Consider the following 27,976-nt stretch of genomic DNA (forward strand, 5'->3'; position numbering starts at 1 on the left):
CTTCCTGTATTTCCCAGCACTGCCCTATCCTTAACTTCAGGAGCACTCACCTACCCTAGCTACAAGATGAGCTGAAGAGACAGAAGGAAGCAGGGAAGGGCTGTGTGCTGAGCACTGGGGAGGATCTTGTTGGTGAAAGGAGTCTGCACATCCTCTTGGTGCACTGCCTTTCTGGTGAGTGTTAGCTGCTGTCACCAAACTGGGGGCTCCTGCTTGTCTGGGAACATCTGTGATTTGATTTCATGTAAGGAACAAAATACACAAATAACAGAGCTGTATGAACTCTGTATATACAATTTGGTGCTTTGAGTGAAATGTCCCACAAATAACAAAACAACTGGGGAATCGATAGAGTCCTGCTTCAGTTATGGAATGAGACATTTATTATTGAGTAATGGAAAATAAAGATGCAAATAGGATTATCTCTGTTCTGATTAGGGTGAGCATGAAACCTGAGTGAATTTGGTGCTTGGGAAAGGAGTGGAGTTATGCAGAATACTGAGTTCAGTCCCTGCTTTGCTGTGTGCCCTGAGGGTACCCTCCCTGCTTTCAAAGGTGCTGAGGGAAAGAAAAACTACCCAGAAATGGGGTTTGAGACAGGGTAAACCAGAATTCTGGATAATGCAGTTTGTTAGTTTGCAACTCTGCTTTGCACCATAAACCCTAGAATTAGCATTGCTGCTATTTGAGCTAAACTGTGGTAGAAGAAATACCTTCTTTTCCTTGACCTTTCTGGAATTATTGAGATGATTTCCTTTTAAGAACATACAGAAAGAAAGGCTATAAATATGGAAATATTCTTATGAACTAAACATATGTTCTTGAATCTAAAATAAATCAAGAATTCGTTGAACTCTTTAGTGCTTCTGTTGAAAATATCAGATTATTTTGGTCCAGACAAAAATTGAACTTAAGGAATTAAATTAAATCAGCATCTCTAAAGTGCCAGATGTCCTATTCATGTATTTTCCTTAAGATATGCATCAAATTCGCAAGTGGATCAGAAGACAATTGTTATATTAAATTCTAACTCAATAAACAGATGCTGAAGGGTTTAAAAAATAATGGGTTTTTTTCCCCTTTGTGGAGCAAAATTGAAATGATGAAAATGCAGAGTAGTCTCAGGCATTTTCACATGCTTCTGCAGTTGCAGTATTTCTGATTTTTTCAACATAATAAGTGACAATGAAGTTCTTTTCCTATAGTAAAGGAAATTTATGAATTGCAGAGAATACTAGAAAGAAATTTTAATGAAAATACTGCAATACTAGTATGCTTTTATGGTCATCTATAGATCTTTTTATACAATTTTATGAGATTTACTATTCTGCATTTTTTTATCAAGCTTTTTTGTTTGCTGGTGGAAAAATTAATGCAGATTATTCAAGTTTGAAAGATTTTTTTTGTCTTCTTTCCACAAATAACTTTATCTCTTTCTATTGTTAAGAAATACTGTCTAGAAGAAGAGCCTTGTGTTATTGCACTATACAGATAGAACATGGGATAGGAAATAAAGAAGACATGGAACAAAAATTTTAAAGCCAATTTGTAAAATAAGCCTCAAGGGATTTGTAAACAGTTTTACACATTATTTGCTCAGAAGTACCTGTTTTGTATTGTTTCATCATTTTACGGTGTGATCAGTGGAATCTTAGTCCTGATGTAACTTCTTGGAACACTTACACTGTCATCATTCTGTAAGTTTACAGAACATTTCATCCCCAGTGCCAGTCTGAGCTTGATGAAGAGCGTTTGGCATCATCATGGTTTTCTGGATGTGCAAAAGGGCCAACTGATTTATCTGATAAAGCCACTTTGTTTTTTGTATCAATTAATAACTGTTCAAAAGCTCAATCTGATATGTTGAGAAATTAAGAGATATACAATCTATAATCCCACTGCATCTGCACTTATTAAAGGCCTGTGTGTTACAGATGATGCATCTGGCCCTAGAAATCAGTGTGTAGCAAGGGATACCTCAGAGTTGTTGGAATAGATTGTGAAAGTGCCTGGGAGGAAAGCTGTCCTCCCAATTGCAAAGTCACTCCAGCCTCCTGGCAATATGGATCAGAAAAATAAATCAGGAAATAAAGTACTGGTTGAAAACCAACACTCAGAAAGCACATGAGGTACCACACAAACAAACTTTGCAAACTTGCAGAGTCCTTGTTCTCTTGTTATTAATAAGGAGCTGTGGAGGTTAATTAACTCTCTCAGTGGTAATTTTATGTGTTTTCCTACACACACAAGCTCTTTCCTCTTTTCTCTCACTTTGATGGTCTGAGTAACAGTGGCAAATCCTTTAAATTCAAGAGTTAAAAGAGAAATACTGTTAAATTCCATGAAAATCTCTGCAGAACTTTTCCTTGGCATAAGTTCCAAGAAAGTCTTTTGTCCTTTAAGCAACCTGAGAACAGGACCCATCTAACTTGGGAAAAACCCCCCAGAAGCCAACATTGCATGGCCAGTTTTGAAGAATGGCTCCTGAGTTTAGTTTTGTTGTGGTGAGTTAAAGAAAGGTTCACTATCAAAATGATTGGCAGAAACTAACCATAAAAAAAATAAAAAAAAATAAAAATCAATGTTTTTTTCCACTGTAGCAAAATCCTATGAAGAAGAGTCTTGATCTCACCACAATTCCTCAGGTTGCAGTAGGTACCAAAACTCATGGCTTCTGATGTAATAATGGAATGAAATATCTGCAACAACACAGATGATGAGTTCTAGCTGTGTGAGAGGAATTTCAAAGTAGGTTCTCCTTGATCACTTTTACAAGACTTGACTATTTCCCCACAAGATTAAAATACAGAGGGGTGGGTGTGATGGTGGGGAACCAAACCAAAACCCCAAAATGCTTGTAATTAAACAACCCCAGCCAATAAATGACTGGATAATTTAAACAAAAAGGCAACAGCTAAGAGAAACTAATTAAATGCAGTGGGTCTAAGGACTGTTAGCTTTAACAAAAAGTGTGGTGGTGTAGGTAAAATTTCTGTCTTTCATTTTTACTTCTGAGCTTCCAAAAAAAGGATGTCTTGCTGTGGGACACATCAGAGGTAGGTCTGGCTGTGTCAGCCATGACCAGACATCATAAACATCAAAACCATCTCATGTAAAATCAGAACAATTGCTCTTTGGGCAATTTCAGACCTGAGACAACACAGGCTTTAATAAAAGGAAATGTGGTTGTTCCTTTTAAAGGTAAAGTTAGTTCACATTTAGCTGTTTTACACAGATAAATGGAATACAGGCACTGAAAAACACCAGGTTTACTGTTAAATGAAACTTTACTGCTCATCCTGTGCTACATAAATGTGACAAGAAGAGAATATTCCCCAATTGTGTGATGTTTACAGTCTGTAGAACCTCATGCACTGTCAGATGGCATCATTGTGCTCTGTCTCTCCATACCCAGGTGCCACAAGCTTGGAGAGAATAGGAGAATTTTAACATTACTCTTTCTAGGCAGATTTTATCCCCACCATCAGTGGAATGAAAATTCAAGACCTCACCAAAAGTACTAAAAGAAAAAGTCTTTTTTTCTCTGTCTTGGAAAGAAAAAAATAAGATAAACACTAAGTGTTTATCCTCTCTGTTTGCATATTCCCTCATTCTTAGTAAAGGAAATAAAATCATAAAAGCTTGAAAATGGAGGCCAGCTCTTTTAATTTATCCTTCTCTAGTGGCTCCTTACTTCTAATTTCCATGTTTTGAGCTTGCTTAATTAAATCCTGGGCAGGTTACGTTATTATATGTAGCCATCATAGATTGTTAGCTAAATGATACTGTAATTTATATATCTTGGGCTGTTTAGGGACATGTATGGGAAATTAGAACAAAATATGACTACACAGCTTTTATTTGTATGCAAATTTCTGCTATTCTGCATGCAAACACTAGAATTTCTAACCAGACCAATAATAAAAAATAATTAATGTCAAATTTATAGCAAGGAACAAGAAATGATCTTGCCTTTGTAGAGTTTTGTGTACAAGTTGATAGAATGTGGGTCTTTATAAATCACTACTTTTGCAAGTTTGACATATTTATACATGCACATATATATGTATCTGGTTTTTAAACTGGGTGCTCTTATTCCCTGAATAACCATAAAAATCAAAGACTTTTTTTGTCATTTGTGCAACGTTCCTTTTTACATGCAACCTTCTGAAGCCCAAACCAAAGTGAAAATTCAGATTAAATTGCAAATTTAGTACAACTGCTGAATTTTGCACATAATTTTTCCATTCTGATTCTGCCCCAGAACACACATTTGTGTACTTGTTAAAGGAGAGCTATGGTTTGAGCCCTAAATAGCCTCAAAAAAGTCCAAAGAACTTTGAAGAACGTGTTCTGTAAAATTCCAAATTAAAACTGGGCTTCTGTGCACTACCCTCTGAAATGTTCCTTGCTTTTCTCTGCAGAAATATCTAAAATGGAGCTACTGAGAACACAGTAATTCTAAAAAAGCTGTTGCAGCCAAGTAGAAGCACGAAGAATTAGGTTGATATGGATAAGGACATTAAAAAAGCCACGAGTTAATGTATATTTGTGAGTATTAAAAACTTGGCTAGCTTAGGATAAAATGGATGCATTAGATGAAAAATGTGGTTTAAAATTGCTGTTTTAGTGTAGGCTTTTGAATTTTTCTAGCTTTAACAAACATCTTTCTCTTTATTGAGGTGGACAGCAGAGTGGCTGGTTTTGACATCTCAAAGTCAGACAAGTTAAAAATATTGCAACTTAAATCTTTGTTACTCATCTGCAACCAAGAGCTCCTAGGGGAAGTTATGCCTTTAAATGCAGGGGATCTGTAATGGGTGGATAGTGTTAACCAGGCTGTAGTGATAGAAAAAGATTCCCATAAAACCATTGGTAATCCCACAGTTTAGGGGCAAAAAAAGAAGAGCCTCATTTGTGTTTGGGTTATAGCCACAGGAACTTTCTATATTCTCTTTAGAATGACCAGGAAAGCCTTGTGTTGCATGGGCTTAGGGCAGATGATCCATGGAACTAATAGGATGGGAATTTTTCCAGGCAGTAGGGTGGTTGTAGTCCTGGAAACCCCAATACAAGAAGATAAAACCAATTAGATGTAATTACTCTCCTTAAAAGAATTATGCATGTTGCTTGTGTGAGAGTGCTCCTGAAAAGTGGATATTTGAAATGGAATGGATGATGTTTATAGAATAGCTTAATAAAAATTTTAAATATCACAGATAGAAAGTACAGATTTGGTAAATATATGTCTCTGGATCCTGCCAAGCAGTTTAAAATGGATTATAGGTTCTTAAACATATATATAAACATATATATATATATATATATATGTATCTATGGAATATGCTAGTGGAAGTGTTTTAGCTTCTGGCTTTGGTTCCCATCAAGTCAAGGAACACTTTTAAGTTGTAGGTATAACTTCCAGATGTGTCTTAATATTCAATCTAAAATGGGGCAAAACTGGGTCATTTTTATGTCATTGGTTTAATAAAATGTCAATTAAAGTGATGGATAAGTAGAAAGGGGATATCGAAATGTGGTCTGGAGTTAAATGCTTGCAGAGACACTACTTGATGATCTTGGAGGTCTTTTCCACTCTTAGGTTGCCATGATCATCATACAGGACTTTACTCACTCATTCCAGGTGCACTATTCTATCTTTGCATGTAAACTTGTCCCTTTCAGTAAATCTGCATGACACATGCACTGTACCATGGTCCTGAGGCAGTATAACAAAATACAGCTGATAGGTATGAAAACCTTCATGGTTTCGTTCATTCACATCATACATATGAATATTTTATTATTTAATATTTATTTATATTTTTGTCATTCTATATTATATTTATATTATATAATATATATATGATTATTCTATTATTATATATGATTATTCTATTCTATTCTATTCTACTATATTATATTCTATTATATTCTATTATATTCAATTTATTATATTATATTATATTATATTATATTAAATTATATTATATTATATTATATTATATTATACTTTATTATACTATACTATATTATACTATATTATACTATATTATACTATATTATATATTTTAATTTATATTTATATTTATATTTTATATATTATATATTTATATATTTATATTTTATTACACAAAATAATTTTATAATAATTTTATAATTATTTAAAAATAATTGTCATCTCTAGGGCAGGGGGCTTAAATGCAGGAGCTGTAGCATACCCTCTTTGTGAGCTTTGTTAGACATGAAACATTGGGATTTGGATTTTGGTTTTGGACCTGCTGGTGCCCCTGTGTACATGACTTAAACCATTTGTCATGTGTTTTCCTTCCAAAACTGGAAATAAAACTATAGGTTCATTTTCCAGTATGTGAATGTCTAAAAATCTTATTTTAAGCCTTCATCTACTTTTTTTTTTTAAATGTCAAAATTAAGTTCTGATTAAGTTGCAATATCTAATGACTGCCTTGGTTATTTGCAAAGTTATTTTCAAATAGATTAACTAAAATAATATAACTTAAAATATGATCTAGATGGTGATTTAATTATAAGATTTCATGTCCCTTTTAAAAACAAGCAGTATATGATTTAATGAAATTATCATATCTATTTGCCTGCAAGCATTTCATTTCAAATTAATCTTTAGACCTGGTGGCTATTATTTTCCCTGTTGTTTCAGAAAACCAGAAAGATATGAACTAGTGTATTTTATTGAATTTTTTTGTTATTCCATCTGGCTTTGGAGCTCCCTGAAGCACTAATGAAGGTCAAGGAGTTTCAGAGTGAAATGCAATCCCTTCACCTGGAGTACAGAACCTGCTAGTACAATAATAACAGAAAATATCACTTTCTTTCTAGAGAATATTAGATTGCTTCATAGCTCAAGATCAGAACAAGGATGCTGAAAAATAGAAATGCCTCTTGGAATGTGTTCTGGTACTTGAGATTCTAGTGGCTGGTACCTGATGGCTAAAGCTTATTGTTATTTTACTCAGGAGGAACAAAATGATCATAGCAATAGTTAAATGCTGACAGTAAAAATAAAAATAATTAAATGTCTTTCCGTTGTGGTCCAATTCTAGCACAGGGAGCTCAGAAGTGCCTCTGGTACAATAAAAACCAGATGTAACATGAATTCAAGATGAGTACATATGCATGTCCTAACTTTAGGCTTGCACAAGCGTTCAGTGGGGCTGCTTGAGTGCCTGAAGAACAGGATTATATTTGCTTTAAGGACCTGCTGGAGCAAAGCAGCATGGCCATCTCTTTTTTAGGATTCATTCTCATGGTTCTGCCCAGCAGGTTCTGACAGCTGTTGCAACAGTGCAGTGCAGATTGTGGTTAGTTCTTCAGCATCCTGCATCTAGGAAAAAAAAAAAACAACCCAAAACAACTCATACCTACACAGTTGCCCCTCAGATTTATAGTAATGAATATTAGTTCAATTTCTTTCCAAGAAAATTATAGTCATGGATGAGTTAAAGTTCTGTAAAGCAGAAGTTTTCCACTTATTTCTTCTTTTTTATTGGACAGTGTCATGAAGACACTCTTGAATTTAGAATGTTGTTCCATCAGTGTTCATATTTTTCCTGTTTATTTAGTTCACTATTTCCACTGGCTGCAGTTGATTCACAGCTCAATAACACTTCCCTATCAGGGGAGCATATGTAGAAGTAAAGGGGGGAAAAAGAAAAATGCATTTTAGTCAAAAGATACTTATTTAGGGAAAAGAAAGCATGTAATTAGAAGAAGTCTCAGAGGTCTGATTCATGTTAGGACTCAAATTCTGTAATGCCTAGATAATAAAATATCTTATTTTGGTGCTTTTCTACTCTGTGTTGTGCTTCCCTGCACAGTGCTCATCACTACTGACCTTACATATATTTTATAATTGTGATATTCCCTTCAGGTGTGAAATCTCCATCAGGGAAATGGAATGCCTTGCCCATGATCTGAAATCATGTAAAAGTAAAGAGAAAGGAGTGATCAACTTTAGAGTGAAGTGTCTGAGTCCTCCTTTCTCCAGCAGAGGAGAGGCAGGTACAGAGGGTGGGCATAGTGTGCTTGCTGGCTACGAGCTCATTTCTCTGTGCTTAGCAAAACCTTAGCCAAATCTTCACATTTGGAAGTTGTACAATTGGCAGATGATGTCATACTAAATGAGGAGGAAATTTTCAGTCTTATTCTAAAGGCTGCTCCAGCAGTCCCCCTAAATTACATAGAGCTACACAGGTATTAAAAGTGTATTTATTATTCTGTCACATTCACTGATAAGAAAATATCTATAAAACAGGAAATAAGGAGTTTGAGCAGCATCATTGTAAGAAATGCTGTTCTGGTCTCCTTCCTTTTGTTCTCTTTCCCTTTGTGGCATTTGCTCTGCACATCCTGGGAACACTGTATGCTGTCAGAGCAAAGATCCATTTCGCTCAGTAATCCCTTGTTTCCTGAGCTCTCCAGTGCTGGATGCCAGGGAAAGATGGAAACTGGAGATAAGCAGTGCTGTTCTGTTGGAGGAACCTGGCCTGCAGCACACCCTGGCTCAGAGCTTTCCTGCACTAATGATGACTCTTTAAAATTAAATAGTGTTTAATGGGAGGTATATCCCTGTCTCCAGTGGATCCTGGTGCTCACAGTTGTAATGGTAAACACCTTCCCAACAGAACAAGCTGCCCCTCCATGTCCTTCCTTCCCTCTACTTCCCTATACTCCTGCTTTTTAGAAAGTATTGCAGTATTTTAGGGAGTTTCCATGTCTTTGGATGCTTATCTTTTGCTCTTCTTACTTTAAGTCACAATATTATTTCCTGGTGCCTCATGCTGATGAAATCTGTTGTCCCAGGGAAGAGGGCCCAGGGGGAAGGCTGTGAAAAATGAAGCCTTTATATCCCCACTGAGTGCTTACAAAATTGAGTGGATAGGATCTTAATAGCTTTTTAAATACTGACCATCTTGTACCCAGCCTCTGATTTTACCTTTGGAGCTGGAAAGCTGATGGCAAGAAATACAGTTCTGATTTACTATATTTAATACACTAAAAGTTATAAAGAAGTTTGCAAGGGGTAAAGCAGTTGCAGAAAAGCTGCTCCTTCAGAAGTGTGGGTGCTTATCTGTCCTAATTAAATACAGAGATGGAGGTGCAAATCTGAAGGGCTCAGGATTTGTTCCAGTGCTGTATTTCCCATATCCATACAACCCAGAAATTGCATTTACACATTTCCTTCAGGCAAATATCCTAAGCACAAGCACATAACGTAATAAACTGCAGATAAACTTCTGTGATACTGGGTTCAAAAGGAAAGGAAATAGGTCAGATATTGGGAAGAAGTTCTCTGTGAGGGTGGGGAGCCCCTGGCACAGGGTGCCCAGAGAAGCTGTGGCTGCTCCATCCCTGGAAGTGTCCAAGGCCAGGTTGAACAGGGCTTGGAACAATCTGAGATAGTGGAAGATGTCCCTGCCCATGGCAGAGGATGGAATGGGATAAGTGGTAAGGTCCCATCTAATCTAAACCATTCCATGATTCTAAAGAGATGTAATTTTAATGTCTTGTGTAAAAGTAAATATCACCTTTGTTTTAGAAATATTTGCATTTGTATGTTGGCACTTGTATCCTCAAAACTGAGAACATAGAAAATTATTTTTAAAAATATTTTTTTCACACACTAGTGAAAAACCTAAAACTCCCATCCAACTTACTTACCTGAACATAAACTTGCAGGTTTTGATCAGATCAAATATTTATTTTTACCTGCTGAAAAATTCTGAATTTGGATTACTCTGACTATTTTTACATAACACATAGTATTGATTTCCCATTACTTTATTCCTCGTGTTTTTATCAACACAAATGTTACAGCTCTTAGAGCTTTTGTGGAATTTGATGAAATGTACAATTCCTCTATATACCTCTATATAATGGAGTAAAAGACAATGCAGGGTTCATCCATGAGCCTAGGGAAAGCAAAACCTTGCTCTGTGCACACATTTCAGTCCTGGTCTTGAGAATTTTCAGAAGAATTTAGTTCAATTTATTACTGACCTTAGTGGTGTTTTAGTAGTGATGGTTCAGTTTCAGTTTTGTGAAATTTTAGGATTTGTTTTTCAAGCAAGCTGGAACTTATTTATAATAAGTTTCATTGGATTTATAATAATATTCTCACACTGAAATCCTTCTGTTTCGGGCTGGGGGAGAAGGGGAAGAGGAGGAAGCTCTGCAGAAGCTCAAGAACCCCAAGCAACTTGTTAGATGTATTTATATTGATGTGTTTTGGGACTTAATAAATGAAATGAATCCATTCTGTTTCAGATGATGGGATGAATATCCTGATGTCCTCACCCAGCACACTCCAGCAGAGTGTCTGAGATCATGAGCAGAACCTGAAGGAGCTGACAATTTGAATCTTGAGGATCTCTAATTGTTAATAAAAAGGTAAAAACACAGTTTTGCCATAAGTAAGCTTTATATACTTTGTCTCACAGTGTGGGGATATTCTGGATGTTGCTTATGGTTATGGTCTGTTTTTAAGGAAAAGGTTTATGGTTAAGTAGAACTAAAAGACCAGCAGGTTGTGATTTTAATTTTTATTCTGTAAATACTTTTCCCAAATCAGTGTTTAAGTGCCAGGTGCTACACACTTCTTAAGCAGATCTTCTACAATAGAAGTTGCATTAATTTTAATTTTCCAGAAGTTTTTGGAGTGATCCCCATAGCTGCTTCAAAAACATCCATCTGCCTTCCTTCTCCCCAGAAGAAGAGAACTGTATTTCACTGTTTGAACATTATAAAGAGTCAGAAAAGCTGTGCATTAAAAAAACCCACCTCTGTGAATTTTACCATCATTCTCAAATAACTTCACACAAGCTGATCTGTAAAATAAAGAAAGAGGAAGAACTGGGTAGTGCTTCCAGAGGGCAGTTTTGTAATGCTGGTGTTACTGTGCCTTTGGCTGTAGTTTGACTGAAAATGGCCATTCAGTCTGTCCTTGACCCTGAAGGAAATGGCAGAGCTAAAATGGGTGGGGGGAGAGTCACAGCAGGGTGATATTGGCAATAAAATCAGCTGCCTCTGCTAAAACACAGGGTATTTGTGTGCTTCTCATCAGGATTAAAGTATCTTTTTTTTTAGGGTTAAAATTCATATCTAAATTTATGCAGGATAGTAAAGACTAATAATAATTAAATAATATCCTGAACAACTCACAGCATTGCACAAAACATCTCAGTCCTAATAACTGCTTTAAAATGCCCCTATTAATGCTGTAATTGCAAATGGGCTCGATTTGATTTTATTATAAAGAGCTATCAAAAAGGTAGGGAGGCAGACAAGCAGTCATGCTTTAAAGTCTCAAAATCTTACTTTTTTAGCAATGAGAAGCCCCCCAAACAAGCCTCATGTGGCTGCCCACACCCTCTGACCTTCCCATAGCTGCACCAGGCTCTGAGGTCACTGGGTCTGATGTGGGTTGGAGACACCTTGCAGCAGATCCCATCACCCTGCCAGCACCACAGGCTGATTCAGGGAGCACAAAAGAAGTATTTTGGTGCTGCTTTGGGTCTTAGTATCATCTTCAACTTGTATTTGTGCTGCGGCTAAACTGCTGTGCTGCTGGTGTGATTTGCTGCTTGAAGTACGCGTGGAGCCGGTTCATTAAGTACAAGCAAATTGCTGAACTGGGCTTTTTTTAGCTGGTTAAAGGCCAGAAAAACAAACCAAAAATGTTCTTTTAGCAGGGAAAGGATTTTAGTGGCTGGCCTGCCATGGCTGTGGACTTTTATTGTGACCTTTCAAATATGACATGAGGAACTGTAGCAGTAACTGGGTGCCAGCACCCCTCTTACCTGCTGCTGGAGCCACCTGGAAGGCACAAGGATGACTTGGATGGTTCTGAGCAGGTCAGTGGTGTCTGTACTCAGAAACTGTCCTGCAAAGCCCAGGATCCCTGGTCTGTGTGCTGTCTGGGAGGTAGCAGGTTCATTGAGAAGGTGCAAGGGAAGGATGGATCAGCTCCAAGGCTGCCCCTGAGAATCTCTCTGCCCAGCAAAGGAGATGAGCAGCTCCCTGTGGTACCTTGGCCTGATGGCAGAGTGCTCCTGCAAAATATTTTGGGGGGAAATGTTGTTTTTGTGATAGTCTGAGTGGGTGAGACCCTACAGCTGCTCCTTGTGGTGATGTTCCTTTGGTCTGCAGACTGTTGAGCCATACCCAAGGGAAATTCCCTCCATCCTTCTTGCTGAATGTATGTGTTTTCAGGAATGCCAGATCTGTGACATAAAAAACAACAACAAGAACCACACCCCCATCTCCCCCCAAAAAACCCCCACAAAAAAACCAACCCCTCAAAAAAACCCCAAACTAAACAAAACAAGTAAAAAAGGAAGTATCTATTTTTTTGGTAGACCATACTCCTCAAAGAAAGGTGGAAGCTTTGGGAAATTTCTCTTGTTAATATGGTTTTATTCCACAGGTGCAATGATTTTGAGGACATCAGGTTACCCATCTTTTAGGCTTATTGGGCTTATTTTCCCCCCTCAAATAAAATGAAAATAACTGATCTTGTGGATCACTGTGATCTTCAGCCTTGTATCACAAATTATTGTTCAGTGTGAATTCCAGTGGTGAATTCCTGGATTTATTTGGGAAAATGCCATGCTTGGCACTGCAATCACTGCCAGAGCAGGAGTTTAAGCCCTGGATGATTTTGGGGTGAAACACCTGCGATAATGTGAATATTCCTCTTGGGTATGGCAGTAAAGGTTTCCTCAATAAATGGATCTCTGGGAATGTGGTGTAAACTTTGGCCTACCAACAGCAAATAGTAACAGCAGCTTTTAATACCTTTTAGTAGTTTCCCAAGGAATACATGAAATGCTTGATTTAAAACATTTGGTTAAATTAAGACTGATAGAAAGAGACAGAATTTCTTGATTCCTTCGTTATCTTGATATGTTTGATGTTAAAGCACTTTGTTTGAAAAATCTATTTTTATTCACGCACAGATTCAAAAAACTTAGAAACTGAAACATTGTTCTCCCTCTGAGAAAATTATTCTTATTGTCATTAGTCTCTTATTGTAAGAATAATGGGGAATATTTTTAGAAAAAGAAACCAGAGAAAATATACATTCCAGAAAGCAACCAGAAAAAGACCATTTTCTTTTCAGATGTGAGTACTTAATATTATTGTTGTGTTTTCTACTCTGGACCCTGAATTTATCACTTTCTGCCTCATCCCAGAGGACCTGACTTCATTCAGTGAGCAGGACAGATGTTTTTGAGAATGGTATATCTTTTATTTTTGAAAACTTCAGTTTGTGTATGTCTATTTTCTCTAATTATGGATGGAAAGTGAGGTTTAATATTTAAACAGTTTAATATACAAATGTCAACATCACTGCTTCACAAAAATATTAGGAAATAATGAATAAATTAATAGCTGTAGGAGGACCTTCAAAAAGCTTAGAGGTGCCAACATTACACTATCAGGGTGTTTTGAATTCTTCTGTGCAGTTGTATGCAGGTATTTAAACTACAGAAGTATTTAAAGTTGTGAAATGAAGTTCTCTGTTAATGAATCAAGTAATGCAATTAACTTTATCCACAGATTGCTCTTATATACAGGAAACCATCTGTAAGAGCATTTGCACTGCAGTGTTTTCATTTGGTGTTTAAAATGCTATGAAATTTGAGTGTGGGACTTGCAGATTATACCTATAAATTATATCTGTCCCTCATGAGTGGCTCTGTCTCAGTGCAGAAATATGAGTGCATTTAAAAGGACTTAGAGACTCTGAATTTCCTTACCTTTCATTATTTTAAGTGAAGAAAACTGTAATTTAGCTTGCAGTTCACACTTTTGCCGATCTTGATTCTTTGAGTGGCACTGAGAGCAAAGAGGGAATATAAGCATCCTACTTTTACATAAACACGTCAAAGGAAAGAGTAACGTAAAATGCTGTTTTACAATCATAAAAATCTGCAAGAACTGCAACTAAAAATTGTATCTCTCCCTGAAAATGTCAGAGAAAGATTGCCCTAAAACAGCAGCAGCCCATAGGTTGCCCTTGGCATTTGATAGCTTAATGAAGGAAAGAGAGCAGTTTGCACCACTGGCATCCTCCATTGTACCATTCCTGCAGAACCTGAGGCAATGAGCAATTTCTAGATGGTCTTTGTGACACCTTTTCATGCTGGGCTGTGTTCTAGGAGAGACAACCTCTGCTGGAGGCTGTCCTGGTGGGCTGGGCTTTCCTCCCCTCCTGGGAAAGCTCTGCTCTGCTCAGCCAAAGGGATGCTGATGGTTGGGCAAGCCTTGTGCCTGGCAGGGACTCTGTGGGAGCTCCCAAGACAATATTTGGCACTGGAAATACTTTCCTGACCTGTCACAAGAGCAGTGAAGAGGATAAAGTAGATTTGGGCTCCTTTTAAGCACACCAGATCATTTCGGGTTCGATGGCCTTTGGAAGTCATTCATCCAAAGTATGTCTTCACCACATTTAGTACAAGATTCTTGGATACTTCTGCAGTGGCAGTTTAGAAAGGCAGCTTCTTTTTTTATGTGCTAGGAGTGAAGCAGCCTGTTGCAGTCACTGCTTGCCCACTCTAACCTGAGAGCCACCCAGGTACTGTTCTTCATTTCAGTGCTTGTGTTCTGCTGAAGTTTAGAAAAAGTGTTCAGATGAAGTGTCTGCTTCCAAACACTCCCACTGCTGATTGCACCATTTGATAACACCATTACATCTGGAACCTGAGTTCCAAGAAGGGCCAAGATTTAAGCTGTGATGTAAAATTGTGTCTAAGCCTGTAGTGCATCAGAATAAATTCCCATAAAGCATGGGATTTGGGAGCTATGTGTGTTAGCATCCCCAGTCCTCTCTTACTAGTGTCTTACTTCTCTACAAATTGCTTTAACGTTTTGGGAATTGCTGTTGTTTATACAGGGTGTTTCTTTCTTAAAACACATTAGTTTTGCTAAAAGCCTCTGTTAAAGTATTTTTTAAGACAGAAGAAAGATGATGAATATTTCCTTCATTTTACTGCTTGCTCCAGCCTTCCCCTTGCTTTTCCTTGTAGTGAGGCTCATCAGCTTTCTGGCTGTATGGTAGCAGTATATAGATTTTGGCTTTATTCCATCTTTTTTTCTTTTTTTCCCCTTTTCCTCCAGAGACTCTTGGAAAGCACCTGTTAACAACGATGGGCTGAACTTTGCTGCCATGTTATTTTCAGTCAGAGCCCTGGGACAAGGGAGTGGAGTGAGCCACTACCCTGGGCATGCTCTCTGCAAGCAGGTTTTACAGCTGGCTTAAGTATTTTGGGAAGAGAGTAGAAAAGAATAAGCAGAGAACAGCCAGCTGGAAGTTTTCAGACAAGATCTGGGGTGAGTCAAGGCAGGGCAGCAGTGCCTGTCCTGCAGGACCTGTGTGATCTGAACAGGAATAGAGCTTAGAAACCTGGATCTAAGCAGGCCAGTGGAGCTGGGAAGAGGTGATTTGAGCAGGAGACAGGCTCTGCTGCTGTGGGGGGTTTATTTATTCCCTTGCAATGAAATTAGAAACTGCTCTGGGGGATTGGACCCAGAGAGGCATTGCAGTTTGTGCTGAGGGATCAGGTGTGGGTTACACCTGGCAAATCCACGTGGAGCCAGTGCAGCTTCTGCCCTCCAGCACCACCCAGACACTCCTCACTAAGCACCAAAACAGGAAGCCAAGGGGGTGGAAAAACTGCTGAAGTGTTAGTCAGGTCTCCAAAGTTTTGTAAGAAATCTTACAAGGGTCTTCTTCAGTATCTTCTGTGCCCATGAATTCCCCAAGCTGTCCCCTCCAGGATCTCCTTCCTCCCACAGCTCCTCCCCATCAGAGCTGAAACACAGAAGTATTTGTGTGTTATAAAAATGTACAACAAACTACACAAACCCAGTGTTTTAAAGACTATAAAAATTTATCTATTTAAAATAATGAAAAAAAACTTCTCTTATTTTCCTCTTCCACAGATGAACATTTAGTGCAAACCTAAGTTTTTAGTATTTCAACTGAAACCTGACAAGTTTAACTCATTTATTTAAGGGAATTCAAATATTTAACTGTTTAATAATGTGTGCCTTTTGTCTTTTAAAACATGACTTCTGTTTTTAACTTTTTAAAAAGAAAATAAAATACAGAACTAGGTCTGGACTTCAGTTTTTACTTTGAGGAATGTAAAATGATTCCTATTTTTACAGTAAAAACTTTGCCAGTAGCATGCATATTTTTGATCCGGTTAATTATTTGCTGTTAATATATTTTGAATTAGGATTTTAAAGCATGAATTATAAAGGAAAATATCCCTGGAATATAATGCGCAACGTTGATGTAAAAATTAATTGATTTCAGGTTGTCATATTCTATCTTTAATTAAAGTTACTTTATTTTCTCATTTCTGGGAGGTTAAAACATTCAGTGATCTTTTCACTTCTAATGTGGAAGCTCAGAACTGTATTACAGAGTTTAGGGAGGTATTACAGAGGTCAGCCAATAAAAATAAATGCAACACATCAATTCTCTCAGGAAAGTTTATTATTCTTTTGAGTAAAATGACTTTTTCTGCTCAAATTTTTAGACCCAATCTCTTTGGTTTTGGATATAGATTCAAAATCAGTTTGTTTTTTGCTTTTTAAAGGTGGGTATACGCTGGCATTGTTTTGGTGCACTGCATTTTATTGTGACATATTTTTGTCAGATAACCTCTTAAAAGTCTGATTACAACAGTTACAGTCCTGCCTTTGACAACCTAACAGGTATTTTCAAAAACTTCATATACTGTGTTTTCCTGCAAAGCCAAATGTAAGTCTGGTAATCCTCACTTATCTGCACTTCAGTGTTTTGCATAAGAACATCAGCTGATCTTTTATCTCTGCATTTTCTCATAGGAACTTCAAAAGGAAGTTGATGCAAATATCACAGCAACATGAAAATGCTGCAGGAATCTCTTGTGCTTGCTTAGTGAGATCTGAAAATTTAATGTGCCTAGGTATAATAATAACAATAAATATATTAATAATAAATATTAATATTGCATATTATTACTATTAATAATAATAATGGCATTGACATTGTTCTGTCTAGGAATTATTTTCCCATTGTTGAGATAACATGACACAAGCTGGCACAGAGTTTGATTTTGTGTTCGTGTATACCTGGAAATTGTGGCAGTGGGTTTGGCTGCCTTTTGCTTGTTGTTTGGAGGGTTTCTTTCTTGTTGGCTTGCTTTTGGTGGCATTGCTATAGTTAAAAATCTAATGGAGAGGAAGTTGAACTATTAATAATAAATGTTGGACCTTGTTTTGTTTTCTTGGCAGAAGTGCTCTCTGTTTCCAGTGATCTGCTCCCCTGGTGGTATTTCCTCTCCATGAAGCAGGTCCCATGTTCTGGGTTCTGCCAGGGCATCGTCCCTCACTTCCATGGCACTTTTGCTGTAGGAGCTGGAATGTTTCAGCAGCCCAGAGCTGCCCTTAAATCCAGAGCTGTGCAGAAAGTTGCCAAGAAGTGGGCACAGAGAAGCTGTTCTGTGGTGAGTGCTGGTGCTGGATCAACCCTTGGCTTGCCCAGACACCAGGGCTGCTGAGTTCCCAGTGAAAAGGTTTTGGATGAGTGCCCTTGCTCCGTGAGGAGTGGGAACACAGCAGCAGAAAATCCTGCAGGGCCAAGGTGGGAGGGTGGTGCTGAAAGGGGTCAGCACCCCAAAGCCTGCACCCTTTGATGCACAGGTATTAAATAAGCAGTGAACAGAACAAAAAAAAATCTATAAAGAAAGTGATTTATCAGTGCTGAGGAAAGGTGCCCTTGAAAATACTACACAATGCTTGGAGTCTGTTTGTCTTCTACCTGCCTGCTTCTCTTGACTTTTCCTTGAGTTTAGCCAGCTGTTTCTCTTTCTGGCACTAATTTTGGCTGGATGTTCAGATGCCTTAGTGCCATTTCAAATATTCGTCCCTGTACCACTTGTGCTTCATCTCATGCTGTGTAAAAAGCTTTCAGAATGGCTTCCTACAGGTGTTGAATAATTTAGCTGAGAAGTGAAACTTGCTGAATGCCACAATCAGTTTTAAGTATATAGAAGAGTTGCTGATAAGAATGACCTTTTCAGAGAAGGACTTTTGAGGAAGGTTCTCTTCATCCCTATAGCTCGCTAGAGATTTCATTATCCCTTTAAAATGAATAATAAACATTAAGATTATCTTATTGCTGCAGTAATAATAAGGCTTTATAAAGATTGATAATGTTGTTAACAACAAGATTAATAAAAGAATGAGCACTTGATCATCAAATAAAGAAGTACTTAAAAATAGTTTGGACACCAGCACAACTAAAGTTGTCCTGAACTCCAACTTCTCAGGATTTGGCAATTCAGGTTAATAAAACTGTAGTAAATGCTGTAGGAAACTCAGCATTTCTCCTTAGAATCTGTGATTCAAGAGTTTTATGATACACCATGGCAAAATTTGACTGTGAGTTAAAAACACGGTTTCTCTGCTCTAATTATTAGTATTTTAAATTTTAAGGAGGAAGGGGTAAATGGTATCTTAAAATACACATTATAAAGTGTGATGTCATGGATTTATTATTGTGTTTGGAAAAGTTTGGCCAAATAGCACTTGAAACCACCCTTCATTTATAAAAAAAATTAAAATACTGGAGAGTGCAAATATAAGTCCACATGCTGACATAGTATCTTCTGTTATTATACTTTGGAAAGCAGGGCTGCAACCCACCTGTTTTTAATTGCATATTCATAAATGTAATTCATAATTACATCTTCATAAATGTTCCTGATACATTCAGGTTTTGTTTTGGGTTTTTTTTATATTTCATTTATCCATATTTAGAAAGCAGACTTACAGTTCCTTCAGGGCTGTGCATGACAACAATGCTCATTTTAAAAGCATCTACTTTTAACTCAGTTTTGTATAAAGCTTGCTGCTCTGTGCTTCACTTAGGGAATAAAACAGAAATTAATCTGGAGGAGAAGCTATTCATCGTGAACCTGTCAGCTTCCATAGTATCTTATGGATTTTAAAGAGGTATTTTGAGCTACATTATAAAACAAATAATACCCTTCTTCAGAAGGAGGGAAAAAAAAAAAAGTTCTTTAAATAGTGCTGTGTTGTCATGAAATATGTGCTTACATTCAGACAAATCTGCTTACTTTTAATAACACCCATGCTTTTATAATATGCTGCCTTCATGAAATTTCTCAGCAGCCGCTGAAGCTCCGCTGAGGCCTGTGCTGATGGATGGCATCGTGAGGCCAGAGCCAGTTTTACTGGATTTATCTGCCAGATTCCCACTGAATCCATGCAGTGTGATGAAAAGAGCACCTGGAAAAATCCCCTGCTACCTTTCTTGTAGAGCATCAAACATCCAACTCAGCCTTAAAACTGTTCCCTGTCTGGGTGACAGCTTTGCTGGACAATAGAACAGGGGGAAAGATGTCAGTGATGATCTTCCCTGTGGATGCTTTGGGTTGAGGGGTGAAAACCCAGTCTGGAGGTGATGGGTGTGAAGAATTTTATTTTTCCAGCCTCCATGGAAAATGAATACCCTTAGGTAGAAAGCTGAACATGCTCTCTTTAGTGTGGGGTAGGAAGTTGTGTGGAGACATCTGGGACAGGGAGACCTTACAGTGCCACAGCCATATGGTGGCTTTGGGGGGCACACAGCTTTGCCTCTCCCCAAGCTCAGACAGCCACATGGTGCTGTCATGTAGTGGCAGTGGGGGCAGATCAGCTGGCTTTTAGATTGATGTTAAGTTAAAGATGCTGTGAAGTCAGCCAACTGACCCTTGGGTCAGGAAAGGGAAAAGGAGAGCAGATGAGTTTGTCACCTTGCCACAGGGAAGGAAGTTGTAACTAAAGGTGTAATTCTTGGTGTTTAACGTTTTCCTTTCTGCCTTCTTTTTAGTTTTTTCTTGAGGGGTTGTTTTTTTTTTCAGTTCCTTTTGATTTAGGACTGAACATGAGCAAATAGTAACACCTGGACACAAATGCAGGTAGGAGCAGCCTTGGCTGAGGCTGCCATTCAAGCAGCTGGATGTGGGTTAAATATTTCCTAGGCCATTTTTTATAATGTCTTATCTTCATCTATCAATATAAAGGATGGATAAAGGCCCTTGCTGGCTTCATTCTCCTGGGTCACCTTATTTTATTTTACAGTGACTTGTGACAGATAGTTATGAGATGAAGAAAGGGAGGTCTTGCTTGTAGCTGTGCTCCTGTCCTGGCAGATGCTCAGAGAGCTCAGGGACAGCAGTGCCAGCTGTGCTGGGAAGGGATCTTTGCTCATGCACCATAATGCATGGGAAGATCTCATTTGTCAGAGTCATTCTGGGTTATTAATTGGGAAATTAATTAATTGGTATGTGTCTTCTCCTCTCATTTGCAACCAGAGCTTTTTTCAGCAAAGAATTGTGGTGCTACCCTGAGGCCTGAGCTTGAGCAGGCTGTTTGTAACCACTGAAGTAAACTATTACCTGCAGCTGAAACCAAGTCTAAATCTCTGCTGAAGCTACAAAAGGCAGGGATGTTTCCATGAGCAGTGTATGAGTTACACTGCAGATCTCTGTAGCTAGTTAGGGATGAAGCTGTTGAGAAGCAGAATGTGGTATTTCTTACAACTTTTAAAAAACTTTCAGTGCCTTTTCTGTTGCAGATTTTGTGATTAACACAGTCCTGCAATTCATTTCCAAACTTTAGCAGTGTCCTGGGTTCAGCAGGGATAGAATTAATATTCTTCCTAGAAGCCAGTACAGTGTCTGCTCTGGATTTAGCATGAGAACAAGGCTGGTAACACAGGGATGCTTTAGTTATACTGAGCAGTGCTTACACTAAGTGTTTAGGGTAAAAATCAAGGATTTTTCAGCTTTATACCCCTCCCCACCAGTGTAGAGGCTGGGTGGGTACAAGAAACTTGGAGAGGACAGAGCTGGGGAAAGCTGACCCCAGCTGAGCCAAGGGGAATCCCAAACCATGCTGAGCAACTAAACCATACTCAGCAAATAAATTAGTGGGAAAGCTGGCAGTGCTGCTCAGGGACCAGGCTTCAGTTAGTTCATGGCAAGCAATTGTTTTCATTTGCATCCCTTGTTTTTCTTGGAATTTCTTTATTATAATTTTAATTTTCATTGCTATTATTATTATTATTATTATCAATAATAATAATAATAATGATAATAATAATAATAATGATAATTTATGTAAGTTATGAAGTTGCTTTTAATTCAACCCACAAATTTTCTTTCAAAGTCTCTTCCCAGATGGGGAAGAGCTTCCCATGGGTTTAACCCCATGCCTTGGGTTAAACCATGACAAGTGTAAAAGGATGGTTGAATCTGCACTGAAGATGGATGAGAACACCCACCCATGGCTACCAGAGATGCAGACACCGCTTCTCTTGAACATTTTCCTCTGAGTTTTGGGCAGTGAATCCCCTGTGCTCCTGCTCAGTCGTGGAGCCTGGTGGAAGCTTTAATGGGATTGTGCCCCAGTGAGATCCAGCTGCCTCATGGGGGTGAGCTGCCAGGCTGGGGGGTAGGTGGCACAAAGACATATTGGGAAAAAGAGCTGGCAAACCTGGAGAAAGTCCTTAGCACTCCCAGCTCAGGGGGTGCACCTGCTAGCTTTGGATGCAGTGTGGATACCGTGTGTTCCTTAGGAATGCTCAGGTGTGGTGCTGGCCAGCAGTGCTTGTCTCCATTTGGATCTGGCTGGAAGGACAAATACTCCTCCCTCCAGTCTGGAGCTGGGTGTTTGTGCTGGCACCAAACCCTGCTGCTGAAATGTGGGATGTGGCTCACAGGGTTTGCACAGAAGGCACAGAGCTCGGGAGCCAATTCCAACACTGTCATGTCCCTTCCTTGAGATCAAGATTTATCTTTCTTAGGAGAGACCCAAAGCCTGGGCATGGCTGACCTTCCTGTGACAGCATCTGAGCAGTAAAAGGTTTCTTGGCGTTTCCTTTTGCAGAAACTTCCCCTCCAGCAGTTTCTCTCCTTTCAGCACTCGCTATGCCAAAGCCCAGTCCCTTTCCACCCTGACCTTCCTCCTGAGCCTGGAGCTACAGCTCTGGAGAGCCCCATGTGCCTGTCTGATGGGAAGTTCTTTCTCTCTCTTATCTGAAATGGTCATAAGACCAAACTCAATCTGGTAATAAGAGGTGATGTCAAATAAATTCAGACAAATATTGAAAGACAGTGGCTTTCTCCACGTGCCTGCTGTTTTTATTGCCTCCTTTACTAGAACAGATGAAGCAAGTAACTAAAGAATCTACTGCTTGTATTTTAGCTCCAAGACTTTGGCTGTAAAACTTCTGGTGGAAGTTTTACAACACAATTGAAAAATGATGCAATTCTCTTAAATAAGAATTTTAGACAATTGCAACTCTAATGTGTCTGTCTTGCAACTGCTGCTTAATATCATAAATCAAGTAGCATTATGAGAATGACAGTAATATCAGGGGAGGGACTATGTGCCCAAGTTGCTAGCATAAAGTATTAGAAATAGATTAATCTGATTAAATTTTAATATAAAATAAATTGCATTTGCAATTTATTAAGATTCTTTTCCTGGGCTAATACTCTTCATCTGTAGCATCCTTCATAACTGATCTTTATGCACAGCTTTATTTAATCAACAACCTGGCCAACTGGAAGAAAAGAAATGGAAAAGTGTTTGTGATTGTAGCTGTGTATCTCTGAACATTATTTTCATAGTCTTATTTGCTCATTTTTTCTGCTTAGGTCTCATGCCCTGGACCTCCTGAATTCACAGTTTTCACAATATACATGATCTTTGCATCATCCAGGTGAGTAACAGAGCGTCACCTTGAGCTAGGAAAAAGCAAATCAAGTAAAAAGGCATCAGCTGGTCCCAATTTGGCCATCCTGCTCTACACATTGTCCCACACTTGGGACATGTGGGCTTGTAAAAATGATGCTTTTTAGAAGCAGCTTTTCCATCAAGACTCCTCGAGCGTGGAAATGACAGCCCCAGTAAAAAGAACTTCCCAACTGATTCTCATGTGAGCACTTTTAACCTGGGAATGGCAGTAATTCCTAACCTGTGATCCTTTTGGCTGAGGTCCCTGCTGTCTTAACAGGAATTTGGTGGAGTACAAATTTGAAGGTAGGCAAAATCCAGGAGCTGTCAACTCAGCATGTGGCTAAAGCTGAAAGAGAGCTGATGTGCCACGTGGATTTCCTGCTTTTTGCACTGACAAATGCAGGTTTCTTCATAAGTGGTAAGGAGATCCTCTGGTAATTCTACATTGATCAGTGCAATGGAAAACTTTACCATCTCAACAGCATTGAGATAAGTGGTAAAAGTGAACCAGGCACCACTTCTTTTCCTAGCTGCAATTGGAAAGATTTTCCACTGTGAGGAATCAGAGTTTATCTGTTACAGAAATTTCCAGGCAGTTTGTGGCTATTTAAAAAATATACTTTTGACTTTTAGTTATAGACTGTACAGAGGAAACATTGGTAGGAATGGCTGGATTCAGAGAGTTCCAGTCAGAGCTAAATCTAATTATAAATATTGAAACTCTGTTAAAATTAATTTAGCCAGTAAAGCTAAAATCTATCAATACATGTTTCTTGAAAAACACAGTTTTTGAGGGTCTGTATTGGATAATGTCCTCTTTTTTTTCAATTTTTTATCATGATCATAGTGTTTTTTTCCAGATGCCCATTTTGTCAGTTCCATCACACCCTGTTTATTTTAACTTCTCATATCTCAGGTTAAATCTACCACATCAACTGCAGCGATCACAAACCGTAGTGCCTGAGGCCAGCTGTGAATGCCACTGCAGCAAAGCTGTCACCACTGCTTATCCAGACTGTGCAGAGGGAAAGCCTGCTTGGGATGTGCAGCTCAGACAGTCTAAGTTGTCTTCTTGGCTTTAATCTATTTAATTTTTCACAGTAAAAATATACAGTAGTCATGATCTCATATCTGAGTAGAAGAAATGTGTATTTTCACTCCATTAAAATAAAGGTATGCATGAAGTGCAGCAGTAGAATATCAATGTGTGGATCAGTCACATTTTTCATGAACTTTAGGTAAAAAATTTATGTTCAAGACCAAAAAAAAATGCCCATGGCTGCTTATGTCATCCATCTACACCGAAATTTCGTATCTTCAGTATTTTCTTCAAAGTGCTTAAAAAAAATACTTAATGTTGAAGGTGTAAGAGCTACTAAAATTGCCTTCTTGATGTGACTGCAAAAATCCCTGTTTATCTCCTACTGGATCATCTATCCATCCAAAACCAGCTTATGCCAGTAAAGTTTCATTTGAATACACACTCCTCCTGTTGCTTAAGTGAGTTTCAATTGGGCTGATGGAAGGCAGCAGCTCTGTGAGTGCCAGCAGCCACATCTATTTTACTTTGCTCAAATTGGAAAACAAGAAAAGAAAGATCTGAGTAACTGAGCAATTCAGAGAAACCTCAATATTGTCTTCAAATGCAGTATTGGTTGATAACTTCATACTTCCCTGGTTTTCTTCAGTGTTTGGTTTGATGTTTTTCTTCTTTTCTGCAGAAATGACCTTCTACATTGAAAGTTGTCCAGCCTAAAAATACGTGTCCTGCTTTTATTTGAGAAACACCTGCTTCGCCCTGGTGCTTAACACCTTATTTTTTTTTTTTTAAAAAAAAGATAAAACACTCAAAGAACAAGAACAATAACAACAAAAAGGATTCACCACTTTTACTTGCAGGAGACAGAACAGCCTGACTTGCCAATATGAAATCTGACTTTCTTCCTAAAACCAGTGGTCAATGTTTTCAGTACAGCTATAAATGTTTGCTAGTGCAGCTCCAACATCTGCTTTTGGCAGTTTACTTTTTTATGTAAGCCCATATAAATGGGCAATGTAAAATTATTTTGTGACATTAGTACCCAGTGACAGAATACAAACACAGAGTGCTTGGTCCAGTGTTTATCAGAGTAAAGTTCTCCTTGGAATGGAAACCTGCAGCTTTTGATTTGAGGGATGAAAACTGTTGTGACATACTGAAGCAATCACTGGAAAGCCATGTAGAAATTGTCCAGATCATTCTCCTCACCCTCTTCCCACCTAAATGTAAGTGCTTACATTGTAAGTCTCTACACATGAAGCTATCCATGATTTTGATTATTTACAAGGTAGAAAAAGGCAGCCAAATCACTATTGTATCTGTAATTTTGTGCTTAGATTCTTGGATTTAATGTGCTCTGCGTTTTTTTTTCCATTCTTCAATTGTAGAAGTTTCCTCTCCTCCTTTGTCCTCTATTTCCATTATTTCACCTGCTTTTTTTTCCCCTGAGAACAACATTGTGCTCCTGTGGATATTTGAAGCAAATTATTTGTCTTATTTTCACAGTGTGATTTATCTTATGTCTAATAGGGAGAAAAAATTTATTCCTTCTTTGATGTCTGTCTTGCCAAAACATGCAGCTGAAGAACCTTTCCCCTCTCTTTTTCTGTACACCAACCATCTCATTGTGACTCTGTGCCTTTGTAATACATAACTTAAGTAACATCATTCCACTTCTGGTGACTAATGGTTTCTATTACTAGCTGTTTCTTATTGGTGCCTTATTTCTTTCTTGATGTAGTTATTCAGTTCTGTCTGAAACACCTTTCCCCACCGTAAATGAAGGTCTTTTGAGGAGGTGAGGGATGGGAAGAGCAGGTACCACCTTCAGCTTTACCTCTTCCACAGTCTGAATTCCCAGGTCTGGCTGCCTTTTGTGGACTAAGGTAATTAGCCAAAGACCTACCTCACTTTTCATGGAGCATCCTTAGTGTTCCCAGACAAGAGGTGCTGCCTCCTGCCCCTGTCCATGCTGCCACTCCATCCCTCAGCAGCTCCAGTCTGGGAGCCTCATGTCTGGCTTCAGCTGCAGTGCACCAAATCCAATCAGTGGCTGTAGATTTAATTAGTTTGCACAAGATGACTGCATGATGTGGTTATATCTTTTTCCTGTTCCCAGGCTGATTAGGCCACATGTGGATTTTGTTGTCTTGGAGTTCAGGGCACTCTCTGCACCAGTCCTTAATAAACAGAAGTATTTAAGGATAAAGTGCTGCTGTTTAAATTCCTGCCAGTATTTCATCTTTATTTTAAGTCTGTCTAACAAAGACTCTCATGACTTCTGCAAATGGAAGCAGCCATGAACTCATCTGAGGGATCTGTGCAGATCCATCCAGAGCAGCCTGGAACTGTAGCAGAAACCCAGCCTTGACAGCAAGACACGAATGCTTGAATAAAAACAGGAAGTCTGTGGGGAAGGATCAGTAAAATATTGATTTAATTAGTACTGCTAATTTCTTAAACAAGCACACAAACTTTTTAATGAAAAAGTGTACAGCTTTTCAGACTGCTCTTGGTATATTCTGAATAAAATCAAGCTACTGGCATTCCCAGAACTCTAATTTATCTGCAGGCACTTGAATGGTTTGAAAGCAGGCAAGGTTTTGGGTACTTCAGGAAAAGAGTGGTCTGAAGATGAGCGTTGTAAAATCAAAAAAATCTAAAGGATTTTCACAAAGTTAATTAATTATAAGTTCTGAAGTGTGTTTTCAAGAAATGCTTTACTGTATTTGGTGATGCTGTGGTTATTGACAGCCTTGGTAATGCAATTAGGCAGCCAGTGAAGCACTGAAACTGAACAATCAAAGGAAGTCACATTAAAAAGCAGAATCAACAGCCTGGTTTTTACCTATGGTGCATTCTGGGGACTGTGGTAATGCTAAGCAGATATGGGTCATTATTGGAGAGCTGAAGAGATAATGGTCCAGCTTTAAATCTGCAGATTAGCTCAATTATGATGATGAAAAAGGGCAATGTGAAATCCTGCCAGGGGTGAGAGTAGGACTGTGTCAGAGCTGGTTCTCAGGTGTAGCTTTGTCCTGCCCTAGTTTGGTTTAGATTGAAGATTATTGGAGAATATAGATTGGAGTAGTTTAGATTGTTCACATATTTTTGTTAAACTGACATTAATTTGACATTAAACAGGTTTCTTGCATTCAAAATTAATATTTGATTTTTGAGAGTTGATTGTAATATGACCAAAAGAAATTTATGTGGGAAATAAACATAGCTCAAGATAAATTTATTTTAAAACTTGAATGAATATGCCCTTCCCTTTCCCTCCATTTCCTTTAAAAATTATTTTTATCAATTCTTCAGTTGTATTCATGCATTAATCAGAGTATCCAAAGAATTAATTGTTCTGCAAGAACATGGAGACTGTGTGTAAAGTACTCCATCAATTTTGCTATTACATTACACAGATGTACTCTGGCTACTAATGATGTTTTTTAGGGTTTTTTTGTGATTTTGGCTCTTGAATTACCAATGTTTTTGTTGGTTATTTTGTGAATAGGTAAAAGGATATTGTCATCTGAAAAATTTCACTAATTTTATTTATTTTTTTTCTTTTATTTTTTTTTTATTGTCTACCATGTTAGACAAAATGCTCTCTATCTAAAAATGACCCAACAAATTAGAAAATGAGAAAGCTTTATTTTTTTTTCTCCCCCCAGGAAATAAAAGCTTGACATTTTTTAGTGTTGTATCTTTGAAAACAATCTGCCTGTCTGCATAGTTGTGTTCTTTATTTTTTTTTAGATTTAATTTAGGTACAACTTTTAGTTTAATTTAGGTACAACTGACCTGTTGTCACTCATTTTTCAAAGTTTGCAAACATTTGAACTCCTTGAAGAATCTGGCTTAGTGGAGACATATATTTATCACCTGACATGACACATGAAGAGCCCCATGGAAGTATATTGACTGAGACTGCTTTGCAAAGTAGCTTGCTGGCTCTTTCATCACAGGAGCAGCAAGGAGATGTTATCAAGGTGTTCTGTGGAATAACTCATTAATAAAATATGTTTAAAACCGAATGAGCCCTTCAGTGTCTCTGTAAAGGAGCAACTGGGACTATTTGGGAAAGGGGCA

The 27,976-nt window shown here is 38.2% G+C and overlaps 1 long non-coding RNA gene across 2 annotated transcripts; it reads left to right on the forward strand.

Moving 5' to 3' along the window:
- LOC107207207 lies at positions 1–27,960 on the forward strand. Of its 2 annotated transcripts, XR_004498371.1 has the most exons (5): positions 1–174; positions 10,306–10,428; positions 22,764–22,828; positions 23,762–25,110; positions 27,712–27,960. It is a non-coding gene; the product is annotated as an uncharacterized LOC107207207 (long non-coding RNA). The 2 variants fall into 2 exon arrangements; XR_001522660.2 differs by having other exon boundaries at positions 23,762–27,960.
- Positions 27,961–27,976: the final 16 nt, after the last annotated feature.

Source organism: Parus major, chromosome 7 (assembly GCF_001522545.3).
Source record: "Parus major isolate Abel chromosome 7, Parus_major1.1, whole genome shotgun sequence".
NCBI lineage: Eukaryota > Metazoa > Chordata > Aves > Passeriformes > Paridae > Parus > Parus major.